The sequence below is a fragment of the Triticum dicoccoides genome, chromosome 4B (assembly GCF_002162155.2).
Source record: "Triticum dicoccoides isolate Atlit2015 ecotype Zavitan chromosome 4B, WEW_v2.0, whole genome shotgun sequence".
Classification (NCBI taxonomy): Eukaryota; Viridiplantae; Streptophyta; class Magnoliopsida; order Poales; family Poaceae; genus Triticum; species Triticum dicoccoides.
In genome coordinates, this window is record NC_041387.1 from 588817374 (window position 1) to 588837927 (window position 20554).

General features: G+C 47.9%; 1 long non-coding RNA gene and 1 pseudogene across 1 annotated transcript; both read right to left on the reverse strand.

Moving 5' to 3' along the window:
• Positions 1 to 6006: 6006 nt before the first annotated feature.
• LOC119291614 lies at positions 6007 to 13534 on the reverse strand. The gene is made up of 6 exons (XR_005142574.1): positions 13090 to 13534; positions 12032 to 12189; positions 10213 to 10301; positions 9298 to 9549; positions 6984 to 7166; positions 6007 to 6440 (listed from the first exon to the last, which is right to left on the reverse strand). It is a non-coding gene; the product is annotated as an uncharacterized LOC119291614 (long non-coding RNA).
• A 6330-nt stretch (positions 13535 to 19864) lies between these two features.
• LOC119292391 lies at positions 19865 to 20448 on the reverse strand (annotated as a pseudogene).
• Positions 20449 to 20554: the final 106 nt, after the last annotated feature.

The following is a 20554-nucleotide window of genomic DNA, read 5'->3' on the forward strand; positions in this document are numbered from 1 at the left end:
CCACCTCCCGGGGAGGCGGCACAGGGGCAGGAACAAGATGGGGAGGGGGAAGAGGGGGGGGGCGGGGAGGGCCGGGGCGCGCGAGCCAGCGGCCGGCAGCGGCGGGAGGGGGCTAGGGCGCCGCCGGCGGCGGCGGCGGAACCCTAGCGGGAGGGAGCGGGAGGGAGCGGGAAAGCTCTCCAATCTTAACCATATTTGATCAACGAGCTAGTCTAGTAGAGGCTCACTAGGGACACGGTGTTTGCTTATGTATTCACACATGTATTTAAGTTTCTGATCAATACAATTCTAGCATTAATAATAAACCTTTATCATGAATAAGGAAATATAAAATAACAACTTTATTATCGCCTCTATGGCATATTTCCTTTACTTTCATGGTGTGATTTTGTGCTATCTGCTAACCAATCTATATTTATGTGAAGAAATTTCTATGCCGGTGGTTGTATGTACTTGTACCATATTGATGCTACAATATCACATGGTGGCGCTTTTTTTCTAGGTGATGGGAGGGTGCATGGGATTGATATGTTTTTATAGGTCGATTGTTGCTGATTGATCTGAAAAATCGTTGGCCCAGTTAAAATCGTAAGCCAAATCAAAATTGAATACCCCAACTGAATAAAAGAGCTTGGGAAAATAATGAATTAAAAGAGTTGAATGGAAGAGCCCGAAAAAATGTTGACCCGGTCAAAATCAAACGACCTAATTCTAAATTGAATACCTCAATTAATTGTGAGGCCATAAAAATTAGGAAGCATAGTCTATGGTATAAAAGAATTGAATGATGAAGCTTTGAGAAATTGTTGATCCGGTCAAAGTCGAGTGACTCAATTCTAATTGGAGACCTCAATTGAATATGGACTCTTTAAAATTAGAAAGCTTAGTGTTATAGAGGATTATGTTAGTTTGGTTAACCCTCTTATGCCGACAGTAAAGACTCCACCATAGAATGTAGTGAGCATATAAGCATAATTATATGACCAACTCTGTATCCTTTCAATACGCGCAGTGTCTATCATTTTATCGTAATTTCATCTGACCATGTGCACTTGATGGTCTTCTCCATCTATGTAGATTCGATACCAAGAGCCCTCGCTGTTATGCATGTTTTTGTTACTTTGAGGGAAATTAATCACCGCAGTTCTGTTGGAACACAAACGCCCTAGCTGTCATAACAGAAATCCACAGACATCATCATAAACTGTAGACAGCATAGACGACCCAAAAACATTAATGCTCGGACAGAGAGTTACTACCTACAACAAAAATGTTTGATGAAGTCCTTTTTTTAGAAAAGGAGGATAATCTCCGGTCTCTTCATCTGGACAATGCATGAAGTTATGTTATTAATTATTCACAAAAACCTTACAAAGTAATACATCAGGTACTCTAAAGCCATCATCTTAGAAACATTGTCACTACTCCTATTCACCTGATGAATGGGTGCCGATAGTTCGAGCCTAATACCAAACAAACGTCACATCATGCATTTACTATTTTTAGGTAGTATGTCTCTAGCAACCTACTGCACTGAAAACACGTTGTGTGCCCATTTTGATGCTATCGATTAGGTCATCAGTCTTGTCGTTTTAATTAGGAGCTCTATCCATATGTCTCAATTTGGAAATCTTGCTCATACTCCTTCAAGACCTTATCCAAGATGTCCCAACATATCCAAGATGTTCCATCTTCCATTTTCTGCAATTATTTCTTATGGATTTCCTATAAAAAAAACTTAGGTACCATTCAAATTGGAATAGTTTTGTTGCTTGAGTCAAGTCTATTTTAAAATATAGTTTTTCTTTGTAAAACTGAAAAAAAATGCACATATATAACTCTTATGTATATCATATATATAATACTCCCTCCGTCCCAAAATAAGTGACTCAAATTTATACTAACCTTAGTACAAAGTTAGTGCAAAGTTGAGTCACTTATTTTGGGACGGAGGGAGTATGATTATTCTTGGAGAGGGGCGCTTTGACTCCCGAGCTCATCTAAACCCGCCATGAATAGTAAAATCAAAACAAATACTAGAAAAATTCAAAACACTCTAAATTTTTTTGCATGGCAGATGTTTCAGTGCGTGAGGTTCGTGCGTAAGCATTGGATCAACCATGGTTATTAGTGTTGGACGATATTTGTCATGTAATAATCACAACCTATAGTGATACACAATAGCTTCAATTCATCAATGTATACATGTATTCCGTATATAGTCATACATGTCTATAATAAAACCTTACATGACATCGTTTGTCCTATCCTAACAATGTATAGCATCGTGGAGTTTTCACTTAGTCGACATCAATATGCCCAGAAGCAACATTCGGATATAAATTGCTATCATGCGAATATAAGTTGAATAGATAAGTTAATCCATAACAACATTCGTAAGGAATCTGCAATTACATGACCTCTCCAAAACTTCATAAGAAATCTTGATTACCATGAAGTGGCTGTGAAAAAGTTTTAACAAGACAAAAGGGGCGGCGACGCAGCGCCAAGCGGCCTAAGTCTAAGTCACCCATATATTGGCAAGCGCACATGCTATATAGGTTTGTGTCCATAGCACAACTTCCCCCTCTCCATGTGGTTCTGGCATTTTAAGTCTATGGAAGGACTTGAGTAGGGTGGGAGTAAAAATTACCCAGCCTTTGCAGGTACAACATGCAAGTGGTGGGCCAAGATACAAAGGAATTAAGAGCAACTCTAGCAGACTCCGCATCTTGCTGGCCCGCAAAATGTGTTTGCAGTTCGCGGAAAAACGTTTTTGCGGGCCGGCGCGGACGGCCGCAGAGTCAGACCCCCCAAACGGAGCCTTATAAAAGGATATTAGCAGATTATACTTTTTTACGGGTCGACTTTGCGGGGTCTGCTCTTGCGCAGCTACATCCCGCATCCCACCGGTCCGTAAAAATATCAATACCACACCATAATTATCAATACCAACACAATACAACAATCATCCACACTACAAATAATTATTCAAATCACCAAATACAAATACGAATAATGCAACACAAAATTTGTCCCGGATACAAATACAAATACAAATGAATGGGAAAATGAGTTTGTTACTGTCCAGCCCTTTGCCAATGGTGCTCAATGAGATCCTCCTGAAGCTGAAAGTGGGTGTTTGCATCACGGGACTTGCATTCCCTGCCATACCTTCGGGCAATTTTTTCATGTCCAATGCATACAATTAATGCTCCTACTATGCCAGGCCAACCTCTCCTCTCATTGGATGCCATCAATTTCTTTGTGTCATCCTCGTTCGATGTCCGAAGATATACGGGACCAAAGACACGGACGATCACTTTGACAAATCTACGCACCGACTCAATTGTTGTATCTTCAGCAATGCAAAGATACTCATCGGCATAATCAGTCGGAATGCCATACGCAATCACCCCGCATAGCTGCCGAGATTTTTTGATATGCACTAAATCCCTTCAAGCCCGCAGCATTACTTTGTTGAGTAAAATACCGACAATTGGCCTCGCAAGCTTGAACAATTCTCACAAAGAGGGATCGGCGCATTCAGTACCTTCTCCGGATACGTTGGATTCTCCGTGAAATAGTCTTGCATCAACATCTCGTTCCTGAGATGGCGACTCCGAGGGATGCAAAGACGCCCAACGGTCGATCCTCGCCGCCTCTTGCGGTTCTCGTCTTCGTGCTCCTTGACGGCAGAGCCATCACCAATGTTTGCTGCCGAAAATTTGAGAGCATCATTTCAACATCCGAGTCGTCCGAATTGGACGAATCGGAGAGCAGAAACTTCTCGCACGGGCTCAATTCCGTCTACATGAACGAGAAGCGCACGCCGCGTCAACCAACAGGGCTCAATTTCATCGACACGAAGCACAAAAAAACACTAACCGGCGGCGACGAGGGGCGTCTCGAGGGCGATCGATCCCCAGCGACGACAGCGACGAGGGACGGCTCTTCTCACCGGATCCGCGGGACGGTGTGGCCTAGCGGTGGTGAAGGGTGAAAGACGCCCCGGCGGCGCGATTCCGCCCGCAGATTTGGCCGGAATCGGTGCCAGCGGATGGGCAGAACCTGTGGCGGGCGGCGGAGGAACGAGGTGGGGAAAGGGGTGCGGGCTGAAATGTCCCTCCGGCCAACTGCTTCACTACGATACGGGGCACCGCAGGGGCGAGGCGAAAACCCGCGAATACGCAGGTTGGGGCCGAGTTTTTTGCCGCGCCCCTCAAAAAATTTTGCAGGCCGACCGTGTTTGCGGGGTCTGTTTGGGCGGGATTTTTCGCATCGACCCGCATTTTAGCGGTTATTTTGTGGGTTGAGGCCTTTTGCGGGGTCTGCTAGAGTTGCTCTAACATATGGGCTTCAGGCAAGCCGGCTAGTGATACAACCATCTTGACGTATGGGAGAGAGCAACTAGTTAACGAGCGCTTCTTCGGGAGCCTGGCAACGATCAGCGCCACTTGGCGCGCTCTCAGCCATTTGCCACGTGTCGCGCTCTGGGCGCTCCCTTCAAATTTTATTATTTTTTATTTTTTCACACACGTTTTCGGCTTTTTAAACGGGTTTTTTGGCTTTTTTCGATGTTTTAGTTTTTCACCAGTCTTCCTTACCTTTTCGATCAAAAAAAATTGAAAAAAAAGATTGTGCGAAAAAACATGTTTTCTTTTTTTCCGCAAGAGTCACGCCCGTGCCTCTTAGAAACGGAAAAAATACGCATTTTCTGTTTTTTCCTTTTGGCGAGAGTCACGGTTTTGCTTTCTCGAGAGGCACGGTTGTGCTTTAGCGAGAGTCACGGCCGTGCCTCTCGAAAAAGGAAAAAACGTGTTTTCTGTTTTTTTTTCTTTCGCAAGAGTCACGGTTTTACTTCCGCGAGAGGCACGGTTGTGCTTTCACGAGAGTCACGGCCGTGCCTCTCGGAAACGGAAAAAAAACGCATTTTCTGTTTTTTTCCTTTCGCGAAAGTCACGGTCTTGCTTCCGCGAGAGGACAGTTATGCTTTCGCGAGTCACGGCCGTGCCTCCTCGGAAACGAAAAAAAAAACATGTTTTCTCTTCTTTTTTCTTTCCGCGGGAGTCATGGTTTTGCTTCCGCAAGAGGCACGGTAGTTATTTCGTAAGAGGCACGGGCATGCCTCTTTCGGAAAGGGAAAAAACTCGTGCCCCCGGTTCGGTTTTTTCGTCCAGTTTTTTCGTGAAAAAAAAGTTCATTAAAACCTATCAACATGGGATCTAGTTTTGAAGATCTTGACGCGAGGAATCCAACGGTGAAAGCGGTTCGAGATTTGGACGCACGGTTTAAGAGAAAACGTTTTGAATAAATGAAACTACGAAAAAAGGGAAAACTCCCTGGTTGCGGTCGCAGCCTGGGAAGGTTGGAGTGATATTTACGAGTACTCATCAACTAATGATTTCGGGGATTTAGGAAAGTTGGCGTCGTACTGAAAGTAACTCACATATGCATAACCTGCCTGGAAAAGATAGAATATGTATGTTTCTATTTTTTAGGTACATTTTGAGAATGCAAAGGTTATGAACTGATGGGAAAGATTTTATTGAACCCTTTTTTTCTCCTTCCGTTCTCTTTTTGCTGCTGTCTGTCTGAGCAGTCAGCCAGTTCGTTCTTTTGACATTTTGGCTACTTTGAACCAAATGGCAGCAAGCTGTTCATATGCATGGGTCAGACATGGATGAATTAGGGAAGTGACATGGATGACATATGCTTCCTCACATAATTAACAAGCTACCAGGAGTAACCTCCCCTCAGCATACACTGACTACTCCCTCTGTATCAAAATAACTAATCAACGGTTGGATCTCTTCCCACATCTACTGATTATTGCCTCGCTTCTCCAAGATGATCCACACCTCATCCTGGATCACAGTCAAGATCATCTAGAAAAAATGTCCCCTTACCAATAAGATCAGCTACACTTGGCATTTGAAGCTCTCTGCATACATGGCAAATATCAAATAAAATCTGTTGTTTTTCAAAGGCTAAAGAAAAGTCGCATACACGAAAAATCATCACCGACCCAGTATATAAATCTATAATGATCAAGGATGATAAACAAGGAGAAAATTACATGAATCATGACCAATTTCAAAGCTAGTTCAATATCCAACACTTCGGCAACCAACAAACAAAGCACAAGCACTCGCCAGCAATAGTTCAATAGCCAACCCAGTTACAAACCAGGCATATCAATTACCCCCTCCAATCCAAAAAAAGTATCTTGGTTGAAGCCACGACACTTTTTTTGGATCAGAGGGAGTAGCAAGCACTTGGCCAACATACAGATCACACAAGTAGCATGTCAGGCTCGTCTTGCCATTTTACATAGTGCTTCCAAATCTTGCTTTCAATCGGTGGTACTTCTCTCCTTGGTGTCTTGCCACTCTTGGGCCAAAGTTTGGTAGTAACTTGTCACCGTCGTTTGCATCTATCTGAAGCACAACACATGCATGTCAAGGAAAGTTTAATACATCACACATCATGAAACGTAGAAAGGGAATTGCTTGTAAATCAGATAATCAAGCTCATCGGTCAAACGGTCATATTACTATCTTCACTTAGCACGTCACAACACATGAGAATAGGTCAAGTTCTTGTCAGCAACACTCGGTAAAAGATCAAGTTAAGAATATTTCTTCTCGTCCAAACCTATCAAACAAGACCAAGGATCACCTAAGCAGGAAATATAAATAATCCTAGACCGCGACCCGTTAGTTACTATACCAAGCTATCTGGACCAAGTGTCATACATACTCGATGTATCTTCTTCACCAGTCACCACAAACCAAAGCTATCTGGACTAAGATGCTACCGCTACATACACCAGCAGATTTTTAGCCAATTAAGAAAAGATTGATGACTGGTACATCACCACCGAAACAAATCACCACAAATACCACCTTGAGCTCGTTGGCCAGCACAGAGAGCTGTCATAACTCGAAGGCTAGGTACAGAGCACAGTACAGAGGACTTACCGTCAGAGTTGTAGCCGATGCCAAACATCACACGACTGCAGATGCTGATGTCAGGACGGCGTAGTTCATGTTCTTGTCGGCCGACATGCCTGCAGATGCGGACGTCGTTGAACCGTCTCTAATGTTCACGTCGCCTGCTCCAGGGCTTGGGATGGATGGAACTTGCTCTCCTCTGCTGGGACCCTGCAGGAATCTACAGCAACTCTCGTCAGTTTCACAACCCAAGCAGAACATTCACGACCCAAGCAGAACATATATGCTAGTGCATCTTAGCTTATGAAGCTACAACATAGGTATCCATTGGACATATAAAACTATGTTTACTGTAACAAGGATGCTAATTTGCTGCACAGAACGCTAATTTGCTGCACAGAACATCACGAGAATTTACTTCTGTTGTCAGTTTTCATGACGCACACAGAACATGCATAGTAGTTTATTTCAACCTAGAAAGCTAAAACATATACATCCATTGGACATTTATAATATTGTGTCAAAGGATGCTAATTTGTTGTGTACGGCATCATGGGCAGAGAAAGAAACAACATGCAATTTCAAACCTACGGAGAAATCATTTAAAAAAAAAAGAAACCTAAGGAGAAATCGTATCTGGCACAGTATTGTAGGCTGGAAGAATAACAACAGCCTTGAACATTGGGCGCAAAAATATTTGCTAGCATTCAGTTCAAAACTGAAACCAGAAAAGACTTGTTCTAATTATATTGGAAGTAACATCAATTGTACTACAAGTCAAAACAAATCAGTTCAACAGTAACATCAATTGCACATATTGAAATTTGCGCTCCTTGTAGCGAATGCGCTTTGACTAGATAAAATTACACATAAATAAGATGTTGGCGAGGATGCCTACAATGACCTGAAGGTCATGAAGCTAGAGCATCCTGGCAACTAGTGATGTAGGCAAGAGGGAAAAGGAGGAAACCAAACTATTCGTTGGAAACCTCGGCAAAGTTGCCTCATAACCACATAAACAACTTAAAGAACACTTCAACTAACAAAAAGTACTCCAAAACATTTTATGCTTGCCTCAAGACTCAAGGGGGAAGATGTTGGCAATGATGTCTTCCATAAACCAAATAAGTCAATGAGCTCAAACAACCAAGCAACTAATGATATAGGCAACAGGGAAAAGGAGGAAACGAAACTATATCTTGGAAACCTCGGCAAAGTTGCCTCACCGGATCCCAATGATCAATGAGATCTAGTGATCATAACTTTTGGAACTACATAATACATATACTTCATTGCAGCATATAGGCAGTATAGAACTACCGAGTATGTTCACAAGTATGCATACCATATACCTAAGAAGGTCAATGAGCTTGAGCACACAATTGACAATGTTATGGACAAAGTTGCTGCACCAGATCCCAACGGTAAATGAGATCTAGTGACCAGAACTCACATATATCAACAGAGTTTGGAGAATACACATACTTCGCTGCAGTATATGGGCAGTGTGGAACTAGAACTACCAAGTATGTTGGCAAGTATGCATACCATACTACACCTAATAAGGTCAATGAGCTTGGGCAAACAATCAACAAATGATATAGGCAACACGGAAAAGGAGGAAATCAAACTGTATCTTGGCAGCCTCGGCAAAGTTGCCACGCAAAATCATGAGATTATGATCCAAAAACTATGATTGGGAGTATAGCAAGCGGCCATAAAAAATTAAATATGAACTTATTTTACAAGTGTTGGCACGGATGCTCATTCATTAAACCATCAGTTTGATGAATAAAAGGGCAGCCCGGTGCATGTAGCTCCCGCTTGCGCATATGAAAAATTAAAACATCCAATAGTAAGCATGATTTTGGCAACAAAGAAAAAGAGGGAACCAAATTAACTGTTCGTAACCTCGGCAAAGTTGCCATGCTATCTACAGGAACCGGTGTATTGATGTTCAAAAGCAAAGCATCTCCTACAAAAGCAACTAAAAAATATGACCATATGAAAGAACAATATCACTCCTAATAGCAACTTGACTACTTAAGACACAGTATGAAAAGATATAAAAAATGCCCAATTATGCAAATCAATGAGACTTAGCACATACGTATGACAAGGTACAGTCCAGAAATTTAAAAAAAGATTAAACTCTCCATCTGATTCAGTAAGGGGGAATTAGCCAAGTGTTGTCAAGCCCATAAAGGCCACTGCATGGAACTGCTATCTAGCATTAAGAAACAATATGTTGCATATAGATAATAGTAAACTAGCAATACTTCATAATGGACGGGGATCACATGAACAAGTTTGGCCTTGAGGCCTTGAAGGTCGTCTTCACCTGGTTGGTTGCCTGACCTTCTGGTAGACCAGCGGAACGTGATGTCTGACTTGTGAAACTGCTTAGTGTTATCACGCTTGCAGATGCTGAAGTGGACAGTGGCAGTCTTGATGATCTGGATGCAGGGGGATCTGGCACAGTGGCGGGAAGCCATCTCTGTACATCCCCTTGACGGGGGTGGCGACACGGTACTCCTTGTACATGTCTCGGTATCCAGTCCTGCTTTGGTAACGTACCCAGATAGCATTCTTGCTGAAATAAACAGAGCGTCACAACTAGATCAAATAGATTAAATGATAGGGGTAGAAAGGATCAGCATAGTACTGTGCAAGCAATATTGCCACTGAGATAAATATTTTATTGTTGAAAGCTACAACTGAAAGCAACTAACAAGGTCACAGATCCAGCTCAATGATTATATATGTTAAAACAAGCATTGTCTAAAGCAATGGGTGCTCCAACAAGCACACGTTTTCTATTGATGTGCTGCAAAAAGAAGCAAATGTCGATTACATCCTATCCATACAACTGTTATCAAGGACTCCTAGTTGAATTTTCACTTCTGAAGTCTACTGCTTCATCTGTCAACTCAATAAAGGATAACAGGCCATAACACCATATATATGAACATAGTACATTCCACACGATGTCATTGCTGAGTATAAACAATTTCTGGTTGAAACTTCAACTAAAAACTACTAATAAGGTAACAGATCGAGTCAGATATGTTAGGATAAGCTCTATTTCAAGCAATGGGGTATTGTATCAAGCACATGCTTTCTATTGATGTTCTGTAGAACAAAAGAAATAGCAATGGTTTTCAGGAGACTAAACGAGAAATTGAGTTAAATCCTAGTACACTCAAGTTGCAGAACATCCAAGGCTAGTAGCACAGAAATCTCTATCTAGGACCACCTTAAATAAAGTCCAACTTGCCGTGAAGGACCAAGACGACCAAATTCCTGGAGGAAGCAGCAGGGCCCTTTATGTAACCATGCATTTGCCTACAATCAAGAGAAGCAACTCATCAAATTTAAAATCTTAAAAAATGCCATTTTGTGATAGGGTTGTGATTTACATGCCTATATCAAAGAAAGAAATAGCATTTAAAAGGGTGGCGTTGTTTTTAACTTGATGTTCAGCAGGCTATAATTGACATAATGTGCTGTGAAACAACCACATGTTGTGTACCTAGTGCTGTGCTCAGAGAAAAATCCAGAAGTTGCTCTAACCAAGTAAATGTAGAGTAGCATTTCATTTCATAGAACAAAAAACTGTCTATATCTAAAAGTATAATATGAATTTAAAGAAGACTGACTAAAGTAGCAGTTTAGATGTTCACAAGCCAAGATATGCACTGTTCATGGGTCTAAATATCCACAATTTATAAATCACCAACACATGGCATAAATGGCTCGGGCAGACATGAATAAAACAAACATGCTTCTAAAAAGGAGCAAGACATCATTAGGATTACTCTTACAAACTAGAGATCACATACAGTGGAGATGTTGATTGATTACAGTGAATAAATAATACTCCCTCTGTCAGAAAATACTTGTCGGGGGAATGGATGTACCTAGACATATTTTAGTTCTGGATACATCCATTTTTATCCATTTCTCCGACAAGTATTTCCAGACAGAGGGAGTATTTACTGAACATCAAAATAAATACATAAGGTGATCTCAGCAGCAAAGGAAACATGGTTGTACACGCTCAAGCACACACTAACCAATAATAATCATCCCAAGGCAAAGATAATTTGTATCTCTTTTAACTAACCAGGGCTTAGCATAATGCCAATACAATGATATATGGCATAACTCAAGCATATTCACGTAGGCAGAACAGAAACATGCATAGGCAGCACAACACAGAATCTTGCAAGGCACAAAATATTGTGACATTTGGTCGAAGAGAAAGATGAACACAATAACAAGATTGTGGTGGCCAGAAGACCACCACCACAGATCCACAGTAGATCATCGGCTCGATGGCCAGCACAACAGTTGGCCACAAGCCAGACCATCTCAGGGAATCAGCTCCATTTTCCGACTATAAAAAAAGAGGATGAAACTAAACAAGTAGTACAAAAAACAGAGCTCAAGAAACTCCATATGTTGGCACTGCACATTAATGGATTTATGCCGAATAATATCAACACGTTGATTCTAAACAGAACAGAGGCATCATGCATACCCATATAGATGCTGGATTGAACAAATACACGAAAATAGCAACTTAAGCAACTCGACGATGGCAATTCCTGATGATAACAAATCACATTTAATATAACCACTAACACATAAGCATCTAGATGATTTCACCCTTATACACAATATATATGACAAGATTAGGTAAATATTGGAACACCAAGGTAAAGTACAGTGCCTACTCTGTTAATATACAATCCTACAAACTAAAACCTTCAGATCATAGCATGTCAGCATTATATTCTATCTGATAGCTACCCTGGCATATAAATCCTCTCAAATTAGACACAGGTCATTACCAAACCCTAGTGCAAGTGCAGTAAAGGATTTGTTCCTTTCATATCAAGTTCTACACCAACAAACAGCATATACAGTAGCACAATGGCCTAAAACCACCAGCAAAACCCAAAACCTAGGCAATTGCCATGGTGTAATGGCCAGCATCAAATTGATCACGGCTCGATGGCTGTTGGCACACAGAGCATGAGGAAGCAGAGGAGAGAAACCAATTGGCTTACCTATGCCGGAGTCGAAGAAGAAGAAGCCATCGGAGACGCAGAGGAAGCAGGGAGGGGGGCGTGTGTCGATGTGAGCTGGGCCGCAAAAGGGAGCTCCCACTCCTTAACCAGCTCTTCCACAACTAGGTGGCATGCCTTTGAGCACGCTTTTGCAGGACCTGCAGTGGGGTGGTGAAGATCAAGGTGTGAGCCTATTGAGCGTATAAAAGTTTGAATTAGAAATTTATGTGGCTGACTAGAAAAGGGGTCATGACTTTGTTGAGTATTCAGTTGTTCATATATGGAACACCCCATTGGTAAAAGAAACAACTTTTCCTGGTAAAATGGTTCATCCAACGAGCTTCCAATATATTAAGTTATTAACCATGAAAAATTCATCATACGGTGTATGCTTTAAACAATACTGCAGCACAAACTCCAGAAAGAACAGGAGCAGATTAATTGTTTGTTGCTCTGGTCAAAATGTTCTTTAGGATTCCAGACCATCAATTACGTATGTAGTACAGACTAGTAGATAATGGATCTTGCAGAACCTAATATGCAGACTACATCCATCAAAATAGCTTTTAAAGGGGGTGAATCTAGAAAGACGAGCATACATGAACCATAGAATCTGGACCTGCCAGATATACAACTCGTGATTCTAATAGAGATCTTGGTGTGGCATGACAACCCTGAAAAATAGTACTACCTCCGTTTGAAAATATAAGACGTTTTGCCAAAACGTCTTATATTTAAAAACAGAGGTAGCACGAAGCAATCCTAGCGCCAAATGAGGCAATCCCTTCATTTCTTTTGTATACGTTTTGACTAGTTAGCCCAATTAGAAGAGACTGGATGCTTTATTCCCTTGAGCTAGCAAGTAGCAGCAGCACACGGTGCTCACACTCCCACATCCGGTCATCCACGGCAGCCAAGCATGAGCACATTAGCAGTACGGCCAGAGTAATACAACCACGCACAACAGCGGCAACAAAATACTAGAAACTTGGCACTTGGGCAGCAACGACAGCAACAACAGAGAGAAAGGGAGAGGGAGCGAGCAGGGGAAGAACGACCTGAGGGATGAAAAGCTCGCGGCAGGGTGGGGTTTCCTTGGCCCGGCGGCGAGGTCGGGTAAGAGCACCTCCGCGTCAGACGAGGAGAAGGCGAAAAGACTCGAGGTCGCCCACGGCGGCGCCGTCGATGTACGCGGTGGTGCAGAGGAGGAAGAGGACGACCGTGGCGGAGACGCCGGCCGGCCGGCCGTGGAGCAAAAGCGCACGGCGGGCGGCGCGCGACCTCGGCGCTCCTCCACGGATCTGGAAGCGCCATGGCCTGCCCGTTCTGGTGCCCCGCCTAGTTTAGGGAGAGAAGGTGAGGGGATGGGGAGAGGGTGTGTCACGAACTCATCTACGCACTAAGGGATCAGAGAGGGGAATCGGGATGAGATCGAGACTTGGGAGAGGGGATTTCTTCCAAGGGAGGAGATACAGTTTGGGGGAGAGTTCAGAGATAACACTACACACATAACACCCCCATGCCCATTCGCTACAGCTGGCTATAAAGCCTCGGTCCACTGTCTCTCCTGCCAACTGGCTGGTGGGGTCCACCGTCACGCGTCCACCGCATCGCTTCCTGGCGATGCAGGTGTGACATTCCCCTCTTCTTCAGAATGAGCTCCTTCTTCAGTTGCAGCTTGCTGGCCGGCCTCGTCAGCGGCTGGTGTGTCCCACGCCGGTGCGTGAGGGAAGCGGCGGCGCAGAGTGTCGTAATCCTCCCATGTCGTTGTCGTCCGGTCGTGGCGCCAGCGCACTTTGACTTGCACCAGAGCGCTGTTGCCACGTTTAACCATGCGCCGCTCCAGGATCTTCACTGGTTCTTCGTCTTGGCCGGTGAGGTCTGGCGGCCGTGGCAGCTCGGCGAAGACCGGGGTGTAGTTGGGAGTGAACGGCTTGAGCTGGGATACGTGAAAGACATGGTGAATCCTGTTGTCTGCCGGCAACTCCAACTTGTACGCCATCTTGCCGATTCTGTCGAGCACCACGAAGGGCCCGAAGTACTTGTAAGCCAGCTTAGCACAAGGCCGGTTCGCCACGGATGATTGTGCATAGGGCTGGAGCTTGAGGAGAACATGATCACCCACCTCGAAGGAGCGCTCCGTGCGGTGCTGATCAGCCTGTTTCTTGAACCTGTGCTGGGCACGAAGAATGTGCTCGCGAAGCCGTGCCGTATGCACGCCCCAGTCCCAGGGCTCGCCGTCGATCATGGGCACCGTCTTGTCATCCCAGAATGCCATGGCGCCAATGTCGGGCTCCACACCGTACAGAGCCTTGAAGGGGGAACATTTGATGGAGGAATGAAAAGACGAGTTGTACCAGAATTCCGCGGTCGGCAACCAGCGGCGCCATTGCCGAGGCGCGTCGTGCACCGCACATCGCAGGTACATTTCCATGCACTGATTGACTCGCTCACTCTGGCCGTCTGTCTGGGGGTGGTATGCCGTAGAGAAGAGCAGCTTGGCGCCTGCGCTGGCAAAGAGCTCGCGCCAGAGAGCACTGATGAAGACACGGTCACGGTCGGAGACAATGGAGCTCGGAATGCCGTGCAGCTTGATGATATGATCCCAGAAAACCTTGCCCACTTGGGGAGCTTTGAATGGGTGACGAAGCGGAATGAAGTGTGCTGACTTGGTGAGCCGATCCACTACCACCATGATGGAATCGAAGCCCTCCGACGCTGGTAATCCTTCCACGAAGTCCATGGTCAGGTCGCGCCAGGGAGTGGTTGGCACGGGCAATGGCGTGAGCATGCCCGCCGGCTTGGATTGCTCGTGCTTGGCGTGCTGACACACTGGGCACTGCCGCACGTAGTCGGTGACATCGGCCTTCAATCCATCCCACACAAAGAGCTTCTTGATGCGCTGGTAGGTGGCCGTGGCGCCAGAGTGGCCACCTATCACGCTGTCGTGCAGCGCGCTGATGATCTTGGTGCGCAAGGCCGTGTTCTTGCCGATCCACAGGCGCTCCTTCTTGCGGATGAGGCCCTTGTAGAGCTTGTAACCCTCGTCGTCCGGGCTGTGGATCGCGAGCTGAGCCAGACGATCCTGTCGTCAGCGTCCGTGGCGTATGAGTTTGCCACCTCCTGAACCCATGCGGGCTGGCACAGGGAGAGCGCGTCCAGGTTCAGCGACGCGCCCACGCGGGAAAGAGCATCCGCGGCTCCGTTTTCACTGCCACGATGGTAGCGGAACTGGAATTGGAGTCCGACCAGCTTGGCCATGGCCTTGCGTTGCAGGTCCGTGGCGAGCTGCTGATCCTGCAGGTTGCAGAGACTCTTGTGATCGGTGATGATGGTGAAGGGACCCCTTTGCAAGTATGCTCGCCACTTCTCGATTGCCATCATGACGGCAATGAACTCCTTCTCATACGCTGAGAGCCGCTGGTTGCGCACCCCTAGGGCCTTGCTGAGGAATGCCACCGGGTGCCCTTCCTGTGCCAGCACCGCGCCAACGCCGGTGTCGCAGGCGTCCGTCTCGATCGCAAACGGGCGCTCGAAATCTGGGAGTGCAAGCACGGGCGCGGTCACCATTGCTCGCTTGAGGAGATCGAAGGCCACCTGCGCCTTCTTTGTCCACTCGAAGCCCTTCTTGGTCAGCAAGCTTGTGAGCGGCTTGGCGATGATGCCATAGTGCGCGATGAACTTGCGGTAGTAGCCGGTGAGGCCGAGGAAGCCGCGAAGTTCAGTCGCGTTTGTTGGAGTAGGCCACACGACCATAGCCTGCGTCTTCTCGGGGTTCGTGGCGACGCCCTCCTTGGAGATGATGTGGCCCAGGTAGGAGATACTGGCCTGGGCAAACGAACACTTGGACTCCTTGGCGTACAACTGGTGCTCCCGGAGCAGGGCAAGGACGAGACGAAGGTGTTCCAGGTGCTCCTCCAAGGTTTCGCTGAAGATCAAAATGTCATCAAGGAATATTATGACAAACTTACAGACGTACTTGGCGAAGATCGTGTTCATGAGGCACTGGAATGTTGCCAGAGCATTCGTCAGGCCGAATGGCATGACTTTAAAGTGGAAATGGCCATGGTGGGTCTTGAACACGGTCTTCTCCTCATCGCCCGCGCGCATGCGTATCTGATGGTAGCCAGCGTGAAGATCCAGTTTGGAGAAGAATGTCGCGCCCGCTAATTCGTCGAGCAGTTCATCGACAATGGGCAGGGGGAACTTGTTTTTGACAGTGGCGTCGTTGAGCCGGCGGTAGTCGACACAAAAACGCCAGGTGCCGTCCTTTTTCTTGATGAGCAGCACGGGCGCGGCGAAGGGGCTCATGCTGTGCTCAATCACGCCGGACTGCAGCATCTCCTGCACCTGGCGCTCGATTTCATCTTTCTGTAGTGGCGAGTAGCGGTAAGGGCGCGATTCGTCGACGAGGGTGATTGCATGGTCATAGTGGCGATGGGGAGGCAAACCCTTCGGGTCAGCGAACACGTCCGCGAAGTCCATCAGTACACTCTGGACACTGGGTGGCATCTTGGTAATCTGCGGCTCCGGTGCACGGGGCAGATCAAGGACTGCCATGTACCAAATGTCATTCCCAGCTTGCCATTTGCGCACCTGATCGGGCTCGATTTCTTCCAGCTTGTCATTCTGCTTTGGACGAACACCTTGCAGAGTGATCATGGCGCCTTGGTGGTCGAACGTCAGTGTCTTCTCCAGCCAGTGACAAGTCATCGGGCTGAACTGCTCCAGCCAGTCCATGCCGAGCACGCCGTCATAAGCACCCAAATCCAGTTGCCTCATGTCTGTGGCGAACGTGTGTCCTTGAATCCACCAGTTCAGTCCCTTTACCATGCTGTTGCACGTCATGCGCTCGCCGTTGGCCACCCGGACCTCCACTGCGGGCACGGGCACAGAAACCGCGTGCACACGCTCGGCGAACTCCTTGGAGACGAAACTGTGTGTGCTCCCGGAGTTGACTAACAGCAACATCACCTGATTGCTGACGAGCGCGCGCAGACGGATGGTGCGCGGCGACTCCGTGCCGGCAACCGTGTGTGTGGAGAGCACGCAACATTCCGGTGCAGGCTCTTGCTCTGCTGGGGCGTCGAGCAGGTCCAGGGCATGCACCGCGTCATCGCTGAGAACCTCTCCGTAGTCGCCAACGTGGATTGTGAGCAACTGAGTTGCAGGCTTGCACCGATGATCACGGGAGTAACGATCTCCACACTTGAAGCAGAGGCCGTTTGCACGCCGGTGCTCGCGCAGTTGACGCTCCCGCGCCAGATCATCGTTGGGCACGCCCACGGCGCCAGGCCGCGGCGCCATCGGGGCCCGCGGAGGAAGCTGTAGGGGTGGTGGTGTGGTGGGCGGCCCGCCGGAATAATGCGCGGCCGAGCACGTTGTGTGCCCACTTCCTCTTCGACGATCCGGGCCAACACCGCCGCGCGTGTGAGACTGGACGGCTCCTGGAGGCGGACTGCCGCCCGCAGATCGTCGCGCAAACCCAGCAGGAACTGCGGGACGAACAGCTTGGGATTGAGCGACGCGTCGAGGGCGAGCAGGTGGTACATGTGCGTCTCGAACGCCGTTCTGTACTCGGCGACGGTGCCGGTATGACGAAGCTGGAGCAGCCGGTGCATCTCTGTCTCGAACTCATCTGGCGCGAATTCGCTGATGATGGCCGCGGTGAACTCCTCCCAGTTCGGCGCGCGGTGTGTCTGCCTGTATGCCTGGTACCAGCGTGCCGCATGGCCATCGATGTAGAGAGAGGCCGTGGTCACCCAACTGTGCGGCGGAACTTGGTACAGGTCGAAGTAGGTGATGCAACGGTTGATCCAGAGGCTGGGCGAGTCGCCGTCGAAGTGAGGGAAATCATGCTTGGGTGGCTTGACCATGTACTGGTCGTGCGGTCCGTGGTGCGCATCGCGGCCCGCCATGAACGCCGTTGGCTGCCCTGCGCCCGTGAATTGGGAAGGATGCCGCAATGGCAGCAGGGGCGGCCCGTTGTTGGCGAGACGCACGGCAGGGCCCTGAGGAAGAGGCCCGCGCGCGTGCTCCATCGATGTGACCGCAGAGGCCTGCGTGTTGCCGTCGTGGTGGTCGGCGTCCCTCGGTCGGTGAGGCGCAGTGGCCGCAGGTGAAGAAGGTGATTCGCGCTGCTGCCGCACCTCGTCGACGTCGGCCTGGGTGAGATCCAGCTGCTTGCGGATATGCGCCAAATCCGCCGAGACTTGCGTGTTGAACGTGATCTGGGCCTCGCGCTGCTTGTCGCCCGCAAGCGTGGTCTCGTCGAAATGCTGCAGCAGCGCCTGCAGCATCATCTTCAACTCTCCTGTGGATTCAGCCATGGCGGTGATGATGTGGCGGGTTTGAGCCGAAGGTTTGCTGGGCGGCGCCATCGCACACGCTCTGAATCAAGCCAACCCCGCTGGGGATTTCGCGCAGATCTTGCCGGAGCGAAACCGCACCCGCAACGGTGGATTTTACGGCTCGATCGAGAGGGAAGAGTGGCGGCGGAGCAAAAATCTGGGCCGAAACCTGAGCTCTGATTACCAACTGACACGAACTCATCTACGCACTAAGGGATCAGAGAGGGGAATCGGGATGAGATCGAGACTTGGGAGAGGGGATTTCTTCCAAGGGAGGAGATACAGTTTGGGGGAGAGTTCAGAGATAACACTACACACATAACACCCCCATGCCCATTCTCTACAGCTGGCTATAAAGCCTCGGTCCACTTGTCTCTCCTGCCAACTGGCTGGTGGGGTCCACCGTCACGCGTCCACCGCATCGCTTCCTGGCGATGCAGGTGTGACAGGGTGGGGGGCGGTGGCGGTGGGCACCGAGGTCAACGGTGGCGGCGGCCATGTGGGTGGGAGGCAGGCAGAGGAGGCAAAATTTCGTGTTTTGACCCTTCCGCTATACAAATTCAGGATCTGACCCCGGTTCAAAAAAAATCGGCAATCGACTCTTTTTCGTACCGCGAGGTTGGCTGGCGGTAGGGTTAGGTGGTAGGGTAGACGATCACCGTCCCCCTCCGTCGCACCCTATCCTACCGCTAGCACCCCTGGCAGTAGGGTGTGAGCAGTTATTTTGCCCTACCCCCGCCACTGCATTTTCTTCCCACCCCTCCCCCTCCTTCGCTGGCAGTTCCTCTTCCTCCCCCTCGCCCCTCTCTTCCTCTCTCATCTCCTCCACTCTTCTCCTTGGATCTTCACCGTTTCTTCATCGTTTTTGCGGATCGAGATGGCCCCAAAGAGAGAAACGTAAGCTCCTTCAATTCCTCCAAGTAGTTTTTGCAAACTTGCTTCCGATTTGACGCATTATTTGCTTGAATCCCTCATCTTTTTAAACTTTGATTGGATTTTTTTTCACTTAGGATTGTTTTAGCTTGATTGTAGTTCTAGTTCTTAGTTCTTTAGTAACTAGTGGTATTGAATATGAACTCTAATCAATAGTTCATATGTTAGTGTGAAGATGAACCCTAGTTCATTTTTTTAAAAGTATGATGTAGTGGATGTGGGAGATGTATGTGTAGTGTAGTGGATGTGGGATAAGTTAGTGTAGTGGATGCATGTTGATATGATGATATGAGAGCATCTCTAATAGATGGTCCAAAATTTGGCGGTCCAAAACCGGAAATGTAAAATTTGGACCGTCAAAAAGTGCGTTTTGGAGCTTCGAAAAAAGCTCAACTTCAACAGATGGTCCAAAAGAGCAACTCCAATAGATGGTCCAAAATGAAGATGTAAAACGACATACTACTAGTCCATTCAACATAGTTCAAACATCAAATGCAACATAGTTTCATACATCAACTTCAACTACTACTTATTCAAACTACTAGATAAACTACTCCTCATCGGAGCTACAGAACTGCTCCCAGAACTCCTCCTTCGTCAGGTCGTCGCACCCTTCCTCCTCCTCCTCCTCCGAGTAGTCTGCCCAGTCCTCCTCAGAAGAGGACTCAATGGGGATCACCGTCGAGGGACCGGCCTCATCCTCCTTCTTCGGCCCCTTCTGCTTCTGCTCGCCTCACGCTTCCAATAGTAATCCATCTCGGCCTGGACGTACTCCGGATGCTCCCGAGCAAACCTCGCCATCGCCTCCTCATCGATCTCACCAGCACTGACGACAACCGACGGCTTCTTCGTCTTCTTCTTCTTCGTCGTGATCTCCTTCATGTTGATTCCCTGCAGCACAAGCATCACCGCTACCGCCCGACTCTCGATCTTTGTAAAGTTGAGGTGCGACCGAGGCCTCTTGGCACGCCACACCTCCACGTCGTAGGCACGCACGGCCTCGTGGGCGGAGGGGTACGTGTCGATCCACCAACGCCTTCCGGCGTCGGAGAACTCCACACCCCAGTTACCGGAGGGCTTCTGCCTCACGCCGAAGAAGCCCGACTTGCCCTTCGGCGTCTTCTTCGGCGCCATCGGAGAGCGGTGGAGCGGCGTGTGGCTGGGGCGGTGGCAGACAGAGCCGGGCGGTGCTGCGGGGTGGCGGTGGCGTGTGGGGCGGAGCTGCGGGGCGGCCGTGGCG